Here is a 12,005-nt window from a genome sequence, read left to right as displayed (position 1 = left end):
GGGGGGGGGGCGGGGGGGGGGGGGGGGGGGGGGGGGGGGTGCCTTCCTTCATTTTTCCTTTTTCTAATTCATCAGCCACCTTGTTACCTTGTCATCCTTCTGAGTTCCCCAGCCGATGGCCAGAAGCCTTGCTCATCTTGCTACCGATGAGACGGTGATCCAAGTTACTGTCTGACGAGGGTCCTAGTTATCCTAGTAAGTCCCTGGCGTGGAGCCCTCCCTCCTCGCCAGGGACTGTTCTGAGTGTTTCACACGGAGTAACTCCCTCAGGGCCCCAGGGGGTCTGTTACTTCCACCTCCTCTGCAGGTGGGGAGCCCCTGCTGGGCTCAGTGGGCGCTTGCCCAAGCTCACAAGGCGCATGATTGACAGAACTTGGGCCTGAGCCCACGAGGCTTTGCCCCGGGGTGCGTGCCCTGTGATCTGCCCTGAGGTGTGACCGGCCCCAGGGGAGGGTCTGTGGTTTCTACGCAGCCCCCCCGGAGCGGATAAGCATTCTTCCAATCACCTCCCGCGGCGGCTCCCATCGGCCTCAGAACAGGCCGGCTCTATCTCCTCTTCAATCTGAACAATAAGTTGAAATGATGTTAGTTACGAGTTTGTAGTATCCTCGACTGAATACAGGTCTACCTAGTAATACAGAAACTCGGTTTGTATAAATACAGATGGAAACATCCAGGGGACAAATTGGCTGCCTCTAATTTGAGGATTTACTTACACAAGTTTCTGCTTCCTTCATCAGTATTTGAAGAAACGCATCCCTCCTTTATCTGGTCTTGTGTGTCCCCCAGTGGACTCCACAGGTGGCATTGCGTGCTCTCCCTCCCTTCCCCCAGGGGAACAGGCTGCAGCTTCTGGAGCCTGAGGGCACATGGCCCTGAGTTTTCTCTCCCTATTTTGCATTTGTATTTGCTGCTTGAATATCGGGTTTAATAACTAAATATTTTTTCCTTTCAATGTGGATTTTTAAAAGGTTTGGGATATTCCTCTGAATGTGGGTTGGGTTTGGAGGTTCATTGTTATTTAGTTGAGGCTTAAAAGATATAAAGCCTATAAAATAATCATAGACTCTAGTTGATATAAGAGAAACAAACTCTGAGGCATTGTATGCAAAAAGAAGAGATTAAAACCTTTTCAGATTTAAGTTCCTACATTTCTATATTTGATAATCTTTGAAAAGCTTTGAAACATTAGTTGAAAGCATGTCTAAACTGCTTCCGAATTTTCAGAAACCTGTACCTACAAATAAAGGTTTCTGCTTTTTTCCAAGGTAAAATTTCTTGTTACTTACTTCATTGTTTTTCTGAAGATGGTGGAGACAGTTAAAAGCCAATTATCAAATTATAAAGTGAAAAGATACCAAAGAGTAAGATTTGGAGAGCACTTGTAATTTTCCCATACCGTTTATAATAAAAGTAATGCATAGTCACTGCAGAAAACTTGTAACACACACACACAAATAAATAAATAAAGGAGGAAATAATTGTTTTCATCTAGAGAAAAATCACTTAATATGTTAGTGCTAGCATCTTTTTTTTCCATGTTTCTACAAAATAGATGCTCAACATACTTTTGTACTTGCTTTTTTTACTTGTTAGTAGATAATGTGTATTTTCCCATTTCATTAAATATCAAAAATTTCGAATCTTACTGAGATGTACTATAACATTAATTAATTCTGTATTAGAATTTGGAAAAGCAACATTTAGATTCTTTTCAAGTTTTCAGTGTTACAGATGAGTACACAAGAATATTCCACTCAATATTTCCATGAATATCTTTGGTTATTTCCTTAGAATAAATACCCAGAATTAAAATTTCTGCCTCACAGTGTGATTTGATGCCTGTGCCCCAGTCACCCACGAGAGAGCTGGTACCAGCTTCCTCACCCTTCGCAGGAGAACGACCATTTCTGTCCACCTTTGCTTTGTGAACACAAGGATTTTTTTTTGTTTTTTAAATTTCTGGCTATTTTCACTAATTGGCCAGTGTAATATTGACGTTTTAATAATATTTTTAATGCTTATAGCCCATTGATACTATTTAAAGAAGAGATGGCTTAAGAACCTGTATGATTTTTTTGAGGACTTTCACGTGAATTATGAGTTCATTTAAATTTGGTGGCCAATCTACATATTTTACAGAAAACACACAACAAAGAAAGAAGTTGACAAAGGTCTGCAGCTCCCCTGTGGCTCTGGCACGAGAACATGACAGCGTGTCTTCCTGTCCTGTTCTCCCAGGGTAGATGGCTCATGAAAACGTGCCCAAAGACGTCAAGTATATTATACACCAGCACTGTCTTTAAATTGCCTAACTTGGAATAGGGAGAAAAATTCCATATTCTGGGATTTCTATGACTAATTTACAATTAGTATTTCTTAGGCAAACAAAGATAATCTCAGAATAAAGTGGACTGTCCTAGGAAGATGCAATTTGGTCACCTAGAGGGAATAGAAGGGAGGAGAGAAGGACAAATTCAAAACTCTAGCACAGGGAACTCTACTCAGTATTTTGTAATAACCTATAAGGGAAAAGAATATGAAAAAGAATATAGATAACTGAATTACTGTGCTGCATACCTGAAACTAACCCAACATTGTATTGTAAATCAACTGTACTTCAATTTAAAAAAAAAAAAAAAAAGACAATGTCGGAAGTGTCTTCCACAGGGTAGTTTCTTCCAGAGCTCAAGTTCAAAGCCATTGTTGCTAACTGAGAACCGATGTCTCTGATCCAGGTTTCTGATAGGACTATGAAGGGGCTTATGCCATAGTTGTAAAGGTTAGGAGGAAGACATGTCACCTTCAGACCAATGAAGATCAGGAGGTGCTGAAGGGTACATAGAGCAATAAGGGCTTTCACCGACTACTATTGAGAAGTTGACCCATAACTAGTTAGCCGTTTTTTTTCTTCAATCACACAAAAGTATTTGCAACTTGATCTGACGTATAAAGATTGGTGATGTGTTCCAGGGTGATTGACGTCTACCAGTTGAACAGATAGTAGAAGCTGTGGGCTCACATAGGTCATCACATTTTGTTAAAATATTTGAGATGTGGTACAAAGCATACCTTTAATTGAGATATAATTGACATATAATATCATATTAGCTTCAGTTACGCAGCATCATGATTTGATATATGTGTATGTGTTATTAAATGATCACCACCGTAAGTCTAGTTAACATCCATCACCACACAGAGTTACTGAACTTGTTTTTCCTGTGATGAGAATTTTTAAGATCTACTCTTCTAGCAAGTTTCAAATATACAATACAGTATTACTAACTATAGTCACCAGGCCGTACATTACATCTCTGGTATACGTATAAAGTATACTCACATATTTTATAACTGGAAGTGTGTACCTTTTGACTCCCTCCACCCTTCTTGCTACATAATAATAAAACTAAGAAAGGTGAGAATTTTTTAATCCTTTATGACCTGTGTAATTTAAATATTGAATCATATTTCTAAGCCATAGCTTTCTGGTACATAGCTCATGCCATTATGCCCAATTTATACTGAGGAATGATTGACCAATTAATCGTTTTTCTTACCAATTTCAACCTTTAAAGTCATTACAGTTATGGAAGGCAAATATTTAGTTATGTTTTGATTTGTTAACTTTAAGAGACAGTAGTGCCCAAGATACCTTCCTTTTGTTTGTAATACACTGAGTTACAAATTAGTAAAATCTAATGTCCACTTTCAAAGCTATTTGTTCTCCTTTTGGAGATTCCTGTCCTCACTCAGTTTTTGAGTCATGAATAACTTGGATATGCAGAATTCTAGCATGGTGAGCTCAGATATTGGTATGTGGAATGACATGACAATGACTGTCTCTCGAGACTGGACTCTGAACATTGCTTGGGACACCTTCTGTTTCCATCATTCCTTCCAACAGTTAGTAGAAACCAAGGGCATTAAAATCTGAAATGATCTGCAAACACAAATCTGACGGAAAGGACTTTGTTCAAACTTCAGATTACTATGAAAAGTATATTTCAAATAGGGGGTCATTTAAAGTGTCAGCCCTTTTCACGGTGATAGTTATCTTAAATATAATGTGAGTATTCATCTCTGAGTTCTGCTCAGATAGCTGGAAACTTACGGTGACAATGTGTAACATCTTGTTTGTTGTCATGGAAGCCCTGTAATATCAGGAAACCCTCCTGACAAAACTGGAAGCTGCAGAGAGGTGCCCAAGTTGCCCTCACTCTAGCTTCTCAGAAAAAAAGATTTCAGAAAAAGGAGTCACAAAGTTACAGGTGACCTCTTACTTTTCTTAAAATTTCTGTTTTGATAAAAGCATGCCCCCCTTTTTTCTGAGACACTTGGATTTAAAAAATTTTTTTTATTTTATATTGGACTATAGTGGATTAGCCACGTTGTCAGTTTCAGGTGTACGGCAAAGTGATTCAGTTACACACATACGTGTATCTATTCTTTTTCAAATTCTTTTCCCATTTAGTTTATCACAGAATACTGAGCAGAGTTCCCTGTGCTGTACAGTAGGTCCTTGTTGGTTATCTATTTTAAATATAGCAGTGTGGACGTGTCAATCCCAAACTCCCAGCCTAAGACACTTCGATTTCTAAGTTTCTTGTTATTTTCTTCCAGAGGCTTTCCTTTTCCAGAGTGGAATCCCGTGTCAGGACTAGAAGGTCTGATATTTCAGACGCTGGTTTAAAAGTCGTCCATTTTGCCAGTGGTTTCCATGCCAGGAGAACAGTCTAATGGCGTTGCTTTGACGTGAATCGATGCAGTTGGCTTTTTTGGCGACACTGGCAGTGCAGTTGCCCAGTGCACTCCTGGCAGGAGGCACGGTGACTCTACCTGACTTTATTTTCCCCTCTTCTGGGTATCATCGGGACATTTCCCAAGAACAACTTGGGCCTTTCTTAAGCCACAATTCCTCAAAGACAATAAATGTTTTTCTCCTGTAGGGATAATGTTTAGCCTTCTTCTCACTCTCTTTCCAAGTGTTTCCTTCTTGAAAATCCCCACTTCCTAGAGTCCTTCAAGGCCAGTCAGACCCTCAGCATCGTAGAAAAGCCAAACGGAAGGAGCCCGTGAGAGCAGCTGCGGGCCCGTGAGTGCCTGTGTTCCGATGCTCAAGCCTGTGCTGAACAGCGGGAGGGCTGAGGCTCGGGGGAGGGGCGGGGCGGGGCCCACGCAGATTGGACACGCTGGGAAATTGTTTTGAGACCGGGTTCGTGGTCTCCGTGGTGTCTATTAAAGGTTACCGTCATGGTGCCACCTGTATTAGGAGGGAGGGAAGAACAGATAGGTCGACATTAAGGAGAGAGAACGTGCCAGTGAGAAGGCAGAATTGGGCCCCCAGACCAGCGAGGCTGGTGAAACGCGACAGGTACAGGCCTGGGCATGCTGCACGGACGTAACCATAACTAAGTGGTCGGAAGCGAGAAAGGAGAGGGAATGACGTGGACTGTTGCCTGGGGGTCATGGCCAGGTGGATGGAGAGGCGGGTCTTCCTACTAGAGATGGTTCGTGGATTTCATTTGGTAAGAAAGAAAGTGCAAAGAGCGAATGGGAGCGTGGCCTTGCTAGGGTTAAAGATCCTTAAGCTTTAGAGAGAATGTATAAAAGAAAATTTCTTTCTGAAATAATTTATGGAAATGCCGTGCTCCTTTGAAGGTTCCATGTCACCGCATGGCACTACGCAATGTTCTCTTTCTTCACCTGTCAGGCAAAGACCACCTCGAAGAGTCTCACTGCTGATTACTAGTTAATTGTCATTAATAAGTGACAACTGACATTATGGGGGCTTAATGCAGAGAGAAGAGAAAAGAGCCACAGATATTCTAATGAGCTGACTCCTACGTGCCCTCTATTGTTGTTGAAATGAGGAGCTGTCGTCATTGTTCAGGAGATGGGCTTCAATTGCTCTGGAAAATATTCTCTTTTAATTTCTTTATGCAGAGATAATTCCCGGTACTCTGTATTTCTCCCTCTCCCACCCCCCTCTGCTTTGAGCACACACACACACACGCACACACTTTCCCACTGTCCTGTGAGCAGTCTAAAAACTCCCAACTTGTGAGCTCCTGTAACTTGTTCCTGAACAAGGAAGTAGGACCCTGTAACAAAGCAGATAGAACAGGAAAGACTTTCAGTACCCTAGTCATAGTTGACTTGGATGGGGACCAAGGTGGAAAGGTCCAGAGCTGAGAAATGAAGAGTGGAAGCAAGACGAAGAGAAAGAATTGATTTAACAAGAAAAGATCCACCAGTCACAATGGGAGAGCGACGTGTGCTGACCAGGAGCCCGTGAACACACGTCACAGCCCATCCACCCGAGAGGAACGTTACTCTTCCCAGCGCTTAGATCTTTAAAACGCTGACAACAACCCTCAAAATCCCCACAGAATCTTCCAGAAGAGAAGCCAGAGTTGAGGGAAAATGATTCAATAGGTATCGAACTTTAAGTTATACCAGTTGCCATGTGTTTTCCGTAAGTTTCACCCAAACAGAACTTGCCAGTTAGAATCCTTAACCACCAGGACCCCGTTCTTTCTTGCTCATGTGTGTGTGTATGTACACGTAAATGCAGTCCTTTATTTTGACATTAGAGTAGAAAGCAAAGTAGAAAGTGTACAGCCAAATAATACCCAAGTTGGCTGGAGCCCCTCACTGTGTCCTCCGTCCGTCCGCAGGGAAAGGGGAAGATGTTAGAACGTAGGCTGCACTCAGCTCTAATCCTGAAGGTTTCCAGACAGGAGCATGGCAGGATGATCTTGGGGAAGACGCAGGCTGAAGCCAATAGGAATAAGATGCGTTGTTTTTCAAGTGCCAAAGCCTCCTAACAGCAATTTCCCGTGCTATCAGATCATTTCACACCATGCCATCCACCTTCTTTCAGGTCTTATCACACAGGTGCAGTTTCAAGCTGCTGTTTGAAGGCTGCACTGCTAAGGAGAAAAATCCTGGCTTGATGCTTAAAAGGCTGCCGTGCAGTCACTCCTTTGTGCAATGGCAGACCCTCTGCCGTGTTCATTTCTGCTCCGTGATGGGTTTGGGAAGCAGGGTTTCGTTTTGAATGGCGGCGGGCTGCGCGGCCTGGCCTTTCCCCACGTTGGCATCAACCTGGACCTCCAGATGATCCTAACAGGATACGAGACAGGACCATCCTTGTGTTCCAGTCAGTTTGCTGACAGCCCCATGGCAGCACTCTTGACGTGTGTCGGGATCTCAATAAAAACGCCCGAATCTTGTGCGTGCGTGAAGCTGTGGGACCACATCTGGAGCATTTATACTCACGTCGTTGAGTTTTCAGACTTAAGTTCTCAGCTTGACACTTAGATTTGGTTTGTTGTTTTATTTGGAAACGCTGGAGCTTGGTCCCAGCTTGGTATCATCTGTAACTGTGATCAGCCTGACACCAATATCCTCACCTAAGTTGTGTACAAAAATGTGGACAAGGATATAACGAGGTTGTTCCAGGCACTGGCTGGCCTCCCCAAGTGCACGTCGATCCATCACTGGTCAGGAATTTGTTGGCTTCGTGCTACTGTGGAGAGAGCACGGGGTTCGGGGGCTGGAGATCAGACTATTTTATGAACCGCAGTTTCTTTTGCATCAAAGTTATAACAGCACACGGAATGCGCCTCACCCTGGGATCAACGTTATTATTGTCCTTAGATTTGCTCCATCAATTACAAATGTATCTTATCAGACAGGCAGCGTCTCTCATTCACAAAAATATCAAGACTTTTTCAAGCACCTCTTTCAAAGTGGCAGACAGACAAACGCACTGGGAGGTTGGTGAGATTAATCACGTGTCTGCATCGTGAGGAGAGTAAAACCTCACGGAGGCGTCACGGCCCCAAGCGCACCCTCCTCCGTTACCGCCAAACTGGCTCAATTAAAATCTGCTTGTTGCAACCTCTAAGACGTGAGCGTCAGTAAAGTCTGAGTTGGAGAGAGAGAAAGGGGTCCGAACAAGAAGGAGGTAAGTTGTGGAAGGTTTGGTTTGGTTGTTCAGAGTTGAACCAGGTAGACGTGTGGTCGGGATGCAGCGTTGCCGTGTCCTGCTCGCAATGCGGGTTTCCAGGGGAGATGTGCAGACAGGTTGCTTGGCCGATGAGCGATGTTTGTTACCGTGTGGACCGTGGGCCTCACTGGGCCCCAGGTGAACTCTGGCGTGTTGTGCGTGGGGCAGAGTCGGAGGACTATGGGGTGCTTCATAGAAGCAGGTGGAAAGCCCCTACCCTTTGCCATGAGCCCCATGGGATTCCTGCTTGGTTTCCCGGGGGTTGGGGTCTGAACTTTCCAAAGAATAGGCACTTCCCAGGGGACCAGGAGCTGGCGTCTCCTTCCTCCGCTTGACAGAAGTCCTGCTGAAACCCAGTTGTTATATGAGGTCCTAACCCAGACCCAAACTCCTCTCCTTGGGTTGGAATAAGGGTCGGGGAGAGGACGCCTATGTCTTCCCCTTGGCTTTGGAAGGTGTAGCCAGTAGCGGCAGGTGATCTCTGGGCTGGGAGGACTCACCGCTTCGTTCTGCTGAGTTGAATCAAAGGGGCTTCAGCGAGACCCAGGATCTGGATGAGCAAGATCACATCGTCATGTACCAGCACCACTTTGATGATTTGTTTTTGGTATTTGGATGATTTTGCTATTTAGTTTATGTTCCGGAAACGTACATCGTTTGGTTCAGTTTTGATACCTTCCTTCAGACCGATTGTCTATTTCAGCTCACCCTCACCACTCTATCAGTTATCTGCATTTAGGTATTTTCAGCTGTTCGAGTCATTGCTTAGCTTAGCTTAGCTTGATTTAATTTATTCTTTTAGGTCCACCAAGCCTCATCCACAACGTTTGAAGCATCCCTGGCGTGACAGTCGAGGGTCTAGGGCCCAGTTTCACTTACAGCGATGTCAATAGACATTCTCTGCTTCTTTATTTTTCTTGCTGACCTCATGTATTCGTTTCCCGTGGGTGTGTAGCAAATCACCGCAAACATAGTGGCTATAAACAGCACACCTGGATCCTCTTCTCAGCATCTCACTGGGCTGAAATCAAGGTTGGCTGAGGTCTCATCTGGGGATCGAGCTCTTCTGAACTCTGGTTGTTGGCAAAATTCAGTCCCTCACTTGCAGGACTGTCCCAGCCACCAAAGTCTGCCCACTGTCTCTGCCGAGTGGCCCCTCCACAATACAGCCACTTGTTTCTTCCAGCCGGCGGGACAGCACCTCTGTCGCTTCAGGTCTCTTTTATGAGACACCTGATTAGGCCAGGCCCACCAGGGATCATCTCCCTTTTGATGAACTCAGAGTCACCCGACCAGGAGCCTTCACCACCTCTCACATCCCTTCCCTTTGCCATATAAGGTAAGCTGATCATGGCAGTGACATCCGACCAGTCCCAGGCCCTGCCCACATTCCAGGGAAAGCAATCACCCAGGGCATCCGCGTCACACATGAGCCTGAGGTCAAGTGCCTCCGGTGTATAGGGTCAAGTCCAAATGCCCTCATGTGGCTCACGGGATGTGGGCTGACCACTTGGTCTCCTTTCTTGCTGAGCTGCAGCCCCCCTCCCTTCTGTTCTCAGGTCCAGACATCCAGCTGATTTCAGTTCTGAAACTTGGTCCATTGTCTCTGCGCCAGTGCCTCCTCTCCCCCCTCTTCTGTGAGTCCCCACAGCTCAGCTTGAACGTTGCTTTCTCTGGAAATGCTCCCTGAATTCCCCATCCACACCCACAGTCAGCTGCTCTGCTCTGGGCGTCTGTAAAGCCACGCTTCTCTTCCCCAGGGTCGTCATCCCATTCCTCTTCCTTTGCAGCAGTGGTCTCTTCCCCAGCAAAACTGCAAACCACCGGGACGCAGCTACCATGGATTGTGCCACAGCTTGTGCAGGGCCAAGAAGTTAGTGCGATTGTGCCACGTGGGGCGTTTCTTGGGTGATGGGCTTGGGCGGGACCCTGGACAGTGGTGCCTGGGTGAGGCTGCCCACCCGCCTGCTGTCTGCCAGTGCTGGGCTGCTCACAGATGAGCTGGCCATGGCCAGGTGGGGCCCCCTCGCGGGCACCATCACCCCATCTCCTCTTTAGGCTTCTGGTGGGTACATCTAACGGCCCTCCTGGCACGGCCTGTGTCCCTCTTCCTCAGTCCGGTTCTGAAAGGTCCAGAACTGGGGGCAGTGCTATGTGGGCTTGTGCTCCCCTGGGGCCCCGTGGAGTGGTCATTGTGGCTGGTCTTGGAGGGCAGCCAGGATGACAGATGGGGGTCGGCTCCAGGGTCAGGCCAGCCCCGTGTCAGATCCCATTCATCCAAAAGGGTGGCCACTTGACTCAGTTTCCCTGTCTGAAATCTGAGGCTGACAACAGCGTGTCCTTCCTCTTAGCGCCGACGTGACGATGAAATGAGAAGATATCCACGGGGTGCTTGGCATCGAGTCTGGCCCAGGGGAAGTTCTCAGTAAAGAAGAGCTATAATTCTTTGCAAGAACAAGGCCTCGTGTCTCCGAGCTCGCCCTCTGTGTTGGCATCATTGGCAATCTGCAGCGAAAGTACTGTTTCTAGAAGTTTCATCTCCTGTGAGATGGGCTCAGGTCAGGTCAGGAGGCACAGGGAGTGCTCTCCTCGGGCCGCAGTTAAAGCTTGAAGGTCAGAATCAAGAAAGAAGTGACTTCCCCGTGCTGACTCCTAAGGATGGAGCGCTGACCCCCAGCGTGAGAAAGGACCCCGCTGGCTGCAAGGATTTGATGAGGGGGGAGTAATGTGGTTTTAAAATAAGCTTTAGATAGACAGTGAATTTGCATGTATTTGGCCAAAAACACTCTGAAATTCTTCTAGTTCGTGGCTTGAAAATATCTTACAAAAGAGATGCATCTTCCGTGCTGATAACTGTTGGCTCACAGAGCATTTATAATTACAAGATAATGACATTTTAGTCCAATAAATGCGAGATCGTTAAATCTGATATCGGTTAGGAGTCAAAAATTTGGCGAATACCATGCAGTTGTATCACGTGAGCGTTTTAGCGGCGTCCGCGGTGTGTGCCCTGATGATGAGATCCTGCAGCTTCCATGCAGACGCGACCGCTGAAATGGCCATCACCCCAGCTCACCTGGCTGATGTTCGCCGCTGAGCTCAGGTGAGCAGGCCCCAACCTGTATCCAGTGTCTGGAAACAGCTGGAGAAGAGGCTGAGCTACGGGGAGGATGAGGTGAGCCGGGATCCTCCAGGACCAGCAGCTGACGCCCTAAGCTGGACGGAGGTGTTTGTTCAGTGTTATTTCTGCCAGTGCAGAATTGGGAACAAGAAGCTTCCCTTTGTTAAAACACTGATTTTTGTCAAGACATTTTAAAGAGTGTTCATTTGGGGAGAGACGGAGGTAGAGGAGTGTGTCCAGGGTGGACCCGTTCTGTGTGAGAGAAGAGACTCTCAGAGCACAGTCTTGCTCCTGGCTCCCTGCTCAGTGGCCGCTGTTTTGATTAGCCTGTCCTGTAGGTATCATTGGGGGGAAAGGATTCAGTCCATGAATATGAAAACAAGCCCGTAATTGACCCTTGGACTGAGTTTGTTTCCAGTAGGTTTTGCTATTGGAAAAGGGCCTCTTTGGAGAGCTCCACGGGAGGAATAAATGTCCCACCCTCTGGGGACAAAGGCCCTTTCCAAGCGCTGGGTTTGGGAGGGCGGGGAGGGGGCAGGAGAGAAGGAAGGGATGAGCTGCAGTGGGGGGGGAGTGGGGGAGTGGGGAGGTGTTTTTGCTGTAAACACACCTGGAGAGGGCTCAGAAGTGCCTGCGAGGATGTACCCATCATGCTCGGTAGTCCGAGGATTCTGGAAGGCCCAGCCCTAAAGGCCTCTCTGCGTGTCCTATTCAGTGTCATTAGGGTCCAGTGTAGACACGCCTGGGAGGAGGGTCCACCTGATGGGCCCACTGGAGGTGAGAGATGCAACAGAACACAGAACAGCGCAGGGGGGCTGCCACGGCTTCTGGTGGCTCTTCCGTCAGGGTCCCTGCTAAGTGGGCCAA

The sequence above is a fragment of the Neophocaena asiaeorientalis genome, unplaced genomic scaffold (assembly GCF_003031525.2).
Source record: "Neophocaena asiaeorientalis asiaeorientalis breed wild unplaced genomic scaffold, Neophocaena_asiaeorientalis_V1.1 scaffold124, whole genome shotgun sequence".
Lineage (NCBI taxonomy): Eukaryota > Metazoa > Chordata > Mammalia > Artiodactyla > Phocoenidae > Neophocaena > Neophocaena asiaeorientalis.
The sequence above is the reverse complement of the archived record's forward strand: the minus strand, read 5'-3'. Positions refer to the sequence as shown.